Source organism: Microtus ochrogaster, linkage group LG5 (assembly GCF_000317375.1).
Source record: "Microtus ochrogaster isolate Prairie Vole_2 linkage group LG5, MicOch1.0, whole genome shotgun sequence".
In the NCBI taxonomy this organism is placed as follows: domain Eukaryota; kingdom Metazoa; phylum Chordata; class Mammalia; order Rodentia; family Cricetidae; genus Microtus; species Microtus ochrogaster.
In genome coordinates this window covers 65009233-65015321 of record NC_022031.1, presented here as the reverse complement: position 1 = coordinate 65015321, position 6089 = coordinate 65009233, and the positions used below count along the sequence as shown (strand labels likewise).

At 35.6% G+C, this 6089-nt stretch overlaps 1 non-coding gene across 1 annotated transcript; it reads right to left on the bottom strand.

The window, feature by feature from the left end:
- Positions 1 to 438: 438 nt before the first annotated feature.
- Positions 439 to 543, bottom strand: LOC113457788. Its single transcript, XR_003378283.1, has one exon. It is a non-coding gene; the product is annotated as a U6 spliceosomal RNA (small nuclear RNA).
- Positions 544 to 6089: the final 5546 nt, after the last annotated feature.

Below are 6089 nucleotides of genomic sequence, written 5' to 3'. Positions count from 1 at the left end.
TACAAATGTGTCAGGGTTTGAATATGAACTTTCCTCCTTGGTCCCAGAACTGAGAGCTTGGATGCCAACTGGGGAGTTTCAGAAATATGATTCTGTTCTGGGCCTCTGTTTTAATCAGTGGGTAGTTTTCTAACACTGGATTCATTATTTGGCTTGCTGATTGAGAAGTGATGGAATTTGTAAGAGTAAGAAAATGACTAACACAAAATGCAAATACTGAGAAAAGGACAGCAAAACCAGGGCAGCGATCACCTGGCATTCTCCCCTTGGTTCATTTAGCTCTGTTGTGTTTGACTTTTAGGGCAGTCTATAATACATTAGGGGTTAATATTATAAAGACTTTAAGAACCATAGAGATTTGGTCTTTGCATGCATTAGCCAATAGTAAATTTTAATTTTTTAATTGAAACTGTATTTTTTCAAACAGTATATTCTGAAAAAAGAATAGAATACTTCATGGATTTGCATGCCATCCATTAACAAAGACCATGATAATTTCTTTGTATCCTTTCAATTTAGTATATGTGTTCCTGAGATGAGCACTTGAAAATAGCAAATAGCACAAAATGTGTAATACTGTGAGACTTAACATTTTATCCAGCTTAAGAAAACTGATAAGTCACCTGATGCCTGTTAATGTGCTGCTCTTTTCACAGCAGCTAATTCCTTATTTATGACAAATCTGTATTGCCTTAGGCCAGTACTTAAAACCTCATTACAGTGAGCACTTGAATGCTTTAGAAACAAAGCAAAAGGAGTATTAACAATAAATATTGATTGTAGCTTAAATGAATGTATGTGAACTCTATTGACTTTCTGGAAGACAGAGAAAGAAAGACAAACACACACATACACATACACACACAGTGAGAGAGACAGAGCAGGGCAGACAGGGAGATGGAGAGACAGAGAGAAAGAGAGTTGAAGGGAGATGGGGAGAAGTGACCATGTATTCCAACATCTTTGATGAAATGTACATACGCTTGGAATTTTCAGCCCATCTTACTTGGTATTACATTATTTGGTTATTATTAATCATGTAGTTCAAACTTAAAGTTGCTTCGTACCTAAGGCAGATGTTCTTTAATTCATACTTTGTTAGGAAGTACAGACACAGATATAGGCACTCTTTTTTAATGGAATTATAATTTAAATTGTTTTGTATGTGAATTACTGATATAGCATGAAATATACAAGTATAACAAAGAATGTTATTACATTCGGAAATATAATCATTTTTAAGTTATTTGGAATCTAGAGTTTATAATTGTCCTAGTCTTCAGAAGGAAAGGGTTTATATTGCCCATGATTCTATATAACAGTTCATTGTCAAAAGCAATAAAGGCAGGAACTCACAGAGTCCTCTATGCTGTTTACATGCTCTCCATGGCTTCTCAGCTTGCTTTTTATAGAACTCAGAACCACCAGCCTAAGGATGGCACCACCCACAGTGGGCTGAACCCTCCCCCATTCATCACTAAGAAAATGCCCTACAGTCATGCCTGCAGCCTGATCTTATAGATGTATTTTCTCAATTGAGAGTCACTGTTCTCAGATGGCTTTTCTTTATCTTAAGTTGACATAAAACTCTCCAACACAAATGTCACACTTGACGGAAATATTTTCTTTTTCATTTTCCCCCAATATTTCACATTAAAAACACAAATAACTTGAAAAGTTCCATAGTTTGTTTACAAATTCAAATACTTTAAAAATTCAGTTTCTTTAAAATGTCCAATCTCTTTACAAATCCAGTCTCCTTTAAAAGTCTTTCAGTCGGGCAGTGGTGGTACATGCCCTTAATCCCCAGTACTCAGGAGGCAGAGGAAGGCTGATCTCTGTGATTTCAAGGCCAGCCTGGTCTACAAGAGCTAGTTCCAGGATAGGCTCCAAAGCTGTAGAGAAACCCTGTCTCCAAAAACTTTAAAAAAAAAAAAAAAAGTCTTTCAGGTGTGGACTTCTGTAAAATTTAAAATTAAGTTGAATATTTTTGAATTTACAGTCTTGCATAGAGTCTGATCTTATGGAGGCAATTTCTTAATTAAGGTTCCCTCATCTCAGATAACGTTAACTTGTGTTGAGATGACATAAAACTCTCCAGTATAGGAGAATAATTTATACTTTTGTGACTATATTTTTAATAAAGTCTTTTCTGATATTAAGGCGAATACTTTGAGTTCTGAAGTATTGGATTCTGAGGGTACAGCTTACGCGGTTCAATGACAGCATTTTACGTATTATGAGTCTAACAGATACACTAATTTTGTTTTATTCACTTGAGTCCTAGTGGCCATTTCTTTCTCAACTCTAATAAATCTTACCATTCCATCACTACCTGCAAAAATGTATTAACTATGATTCCTTATAAGTGAATGGATACTTTAACACATAAAGAATGTAGGGAAGAGAAAGCCTGTCATTGAGTTTACGTAATTGTCAACGTTTTATTTTTTATAGGTCTCTTTCTGTTACTCTTTCCTACTCACCAACAGTTTTGAAAATTATGCTGATCTATGAATCACCTTTTGTGTTCTAGCACTAACCAAAATATCTGACATTACAAAATCTCACCTCTTTGCTGTAATCTTTGATTCCTGAACATATCCATGCTTTTTTGAAGGTGGATGATACCATCCAACAGGCTATTGACCTGGATAGAATAAAGGAAGACAGAGAAATCTTGACTCACAGTGTAACTTGTTTTTCTCTCTGTTTTGTGGCTACTGTGACATGGAATGCTTGGCTCCCCACACTTCTTAACAGATAGACTCTTAACCTAAAACAACATTCCCTTCAGCAAGTTCTTTTCATGAGGTATTTTCTCAAGGTACCAGAGCATCCACCAACATGTAAAACAGCCTCCATGTCCCAGTGACAACAGTGGTTCAGTGACCGGCCTTCTCCAGTCCCGTAAGAACTGTGGAAATCGTCTCTCAGTTAGGAACCCAGGAGCACGACAGGACCTTACAGGATATACATTTGTGGTTCCTATTCAGTCAAATAGAATTAGGGAATCCACCAATGCACTTTTCCCCAGTGCATGACTATCTTTCTACAATTATAAAAACACTTATTTACATTTAATTTTTCAATACTTGTGATGAAGCAATTTTTCAAATTACCTAACCTCCATTTCTTTATGTCTGCTGTACATTTTTGATGAATTGAAATAAGTTTTCATCATTCACCTCATTTGTCTTTCTCTTATTTTGTCCTCTTTATATACAATACCTTATCAATTTCAGACATTGCAATTATATTTTCTACAGCTAACTATAATATGTATCTATGGAATTCTTTGTTTTAGTTGTGGCATAGCAAAAATTATTATTTTTAGCCTTGTAAACCCTTATACTTAAAAATGTTTAGACTTTGAAATTATTTTTCTTCATCTAATGGATGGAAATGTTCAATATGAAAAGAATCCACAGTTCCTCCTTTCCCTTCCGAAAAAAAAAAAGCAGGCCTTCCAGGGATATCAACCAACAAGTATAACAAGATGCAATAAGAATAGGGATAAACCCTCATATCATGGCATTTAAATTTCAAGGATAACTGAAAAGAAAAAAGTTTATAGCTTTTAAAGTAGTTGTGTAATAAAAGAACTGGAACTGGCAAGTAACAAAGCAGTGAGTGTTTAGCAGTTTTTATGTGCTAAACACCAACCTGAGATACCAAAGTGGATCACTGGAGTATGTATAGGTACTGTAATGAAATGCTAGAGACATTCATGGAATAAGATGAAGAATTCTGAAATCTTCACTTGTAAAGGGATGATAGACATGCTTATTCCTTGCTAACCAAAAACGCAAGTTTTTCACAACTGCACAAAACTGTACTCATAGTTCTTACTCCCTGTCTTTTATGGCACAGTGGTTTAAGACTTAATGATGAGGATTTGATTTATATTATATAGAGACATTATGATTTGTGTATGAATTTATTTCTGCATTTACCCACTTCTTGTTTCACAGAGTTTGCATATGTAAACAAGCACACCCGCAACTGTGGTGCTAACAGCTTCCCATTCCAGCTCTATAAACTCCTCAGAACCAGATAAGTAGCATAGGGGTCATTTCTGCTTAAATATTTCTCTTTCGAATCTACTAATGAAGACTCCTATAAATGGAGGATACAGAGCCTGAAATGGCTAACTTCTGTAACCAGGCAAGGTTTCCAGTGATGGGATTGGCACAGCAACCCAGCCACAAATCCTTTGACTTATAATTTGTTTTTCCTGTAAGATATGCTAGGGTAAGAGAGCTTACAGAACTTGCCTGAATGGACAGAAGCCAGAGACAGAACCGATCAGAGACTTGGATAGAACCAAGCATGACTGATGAAAAGAAAGTCAATAAAATGAATCCTAATGGTATTCTGCTTTATTCAGAGCCCAGTCATCCTTAGACATAAAAAAAGAAACACATGGGAGCAGATGCAGAGGCCCACAGCCAAACAGGTGGCACTAGAGAAACTTCTCAGAAGAGAAGGAGGAAGGGTTGCAGAAGCCGGAGGAGTTGAGAACATCAGGAGAACACAAGGCCCACAGAGTCAACTAAGCAGGGCCCAAAGGACTTCAGAGAGACTAAAAAGCAGCAATCACAAGGCCTGTATGGTTCTGTACTAGACCCTCTACAAACATGTTCTAATTGTTTGGTTTGGGATTGTTTTGTTTGGACTCCTACAAGTGGAAGTTGGGGGTGTCTTTGAATTTTTTAGCCTGCTCGTGGAGCCCTTTTTCAACTTCTGGTCACCACATCCAGCCATGATATGGGGGTTTATCCCTGTTCTTATTGCATCTTGTTTTACCTGTTGTTGATATCCCTGGGAGGGCTGTTCCTTTTGGAAGGGAAAAGGAGGAACAGTGGATCTCCAGTAGAAGGTAGGTGGGGGAAAATGAGAGGGCAGAGAAGTTGTGGTTGGGATGTATTGTATGAGAGAATAATAAGGAAAAAAATAATCACAGCCCAAACCAAATTCTCTTCAAAGGTACTTTCCATGATAAATACATTTTGAGGAAGTAAACATGTATGTGGAACAGTTTTAGAACAAGAGAATTAGCTTTGTTTTGATTAACTCAACTATGTCCAATTCCAACAATCTCCTCATTTTTATAAATGAAAAAGGCCCCATTCCAAATTTCAAACTTGGACACATTGGCTGCAACAGAATCTTGTTCTTTGAGGTTGAAATTTGGCCTATATTCTTACTTATGAAAAATAAACTCTTTTACTGTCAATCTTCCTTTTATTATTAAACACCACACACACACACACACACACACTCACACACACACACACACACACATGCAGAAAAACCCCTTTTTAACCTAATCATATATATCCTCAACTTTTCCTAATTATGAATGTCATGTAATCTATCACTTGCTTCATTGACATTTATAACAATGAAGCTTTAATATTTCTCCCAAAGCCTTAAAAGACAGGGAAACTTTGTCCATTTGCAGATGGAGATAAAAAAAAAATCATACAAAAATATATGGAAGAACATAAGAAAATTTTTTGTTTTCAAGGAACTAGCTTTCTCTGTTTGCCAAAAAATAACCTTCCATTGCTTATTAATGATACATTATTTTTAAACTCATTGTGGCACTTGAAATTATATTTTCAATACAAATTTTTATTACATTTAAAAACAAATTTTATAATATAAACATTTAGTAACTCAAAAATTGTCCACCCTGATAGTTTAGCTTGTTCAAATTGTGAAAATAATGAAGAAAAGGAAGTTTCCAAATGGGAGTGCTACATTTCTGAGACTTTACTTTCTAAAAAATATTTTTCTTGTGTGATAGTGATTAATGATCCCTGACTTTACTTGTCTTTTATCAACTTCTTTCAGGTTCTGTTTTAGAAGTAAAGCTTAACCTTTCTCCCCTTGATCAAGGGTATGAGGAGCCTTCTGGATGATGACAGACTACAAATGAGAACTCGTGGAGATAAAGAGTTTGAAACTGTAAAATGTACAGATAGGGTAAAAATAAACTCTTCTCAAATGCTTGTTCTCCAGTGTCTGGGTCATTTCCAATGAGATACTTAAAAGAAGCAACAAAACTTTTAAATAAAATT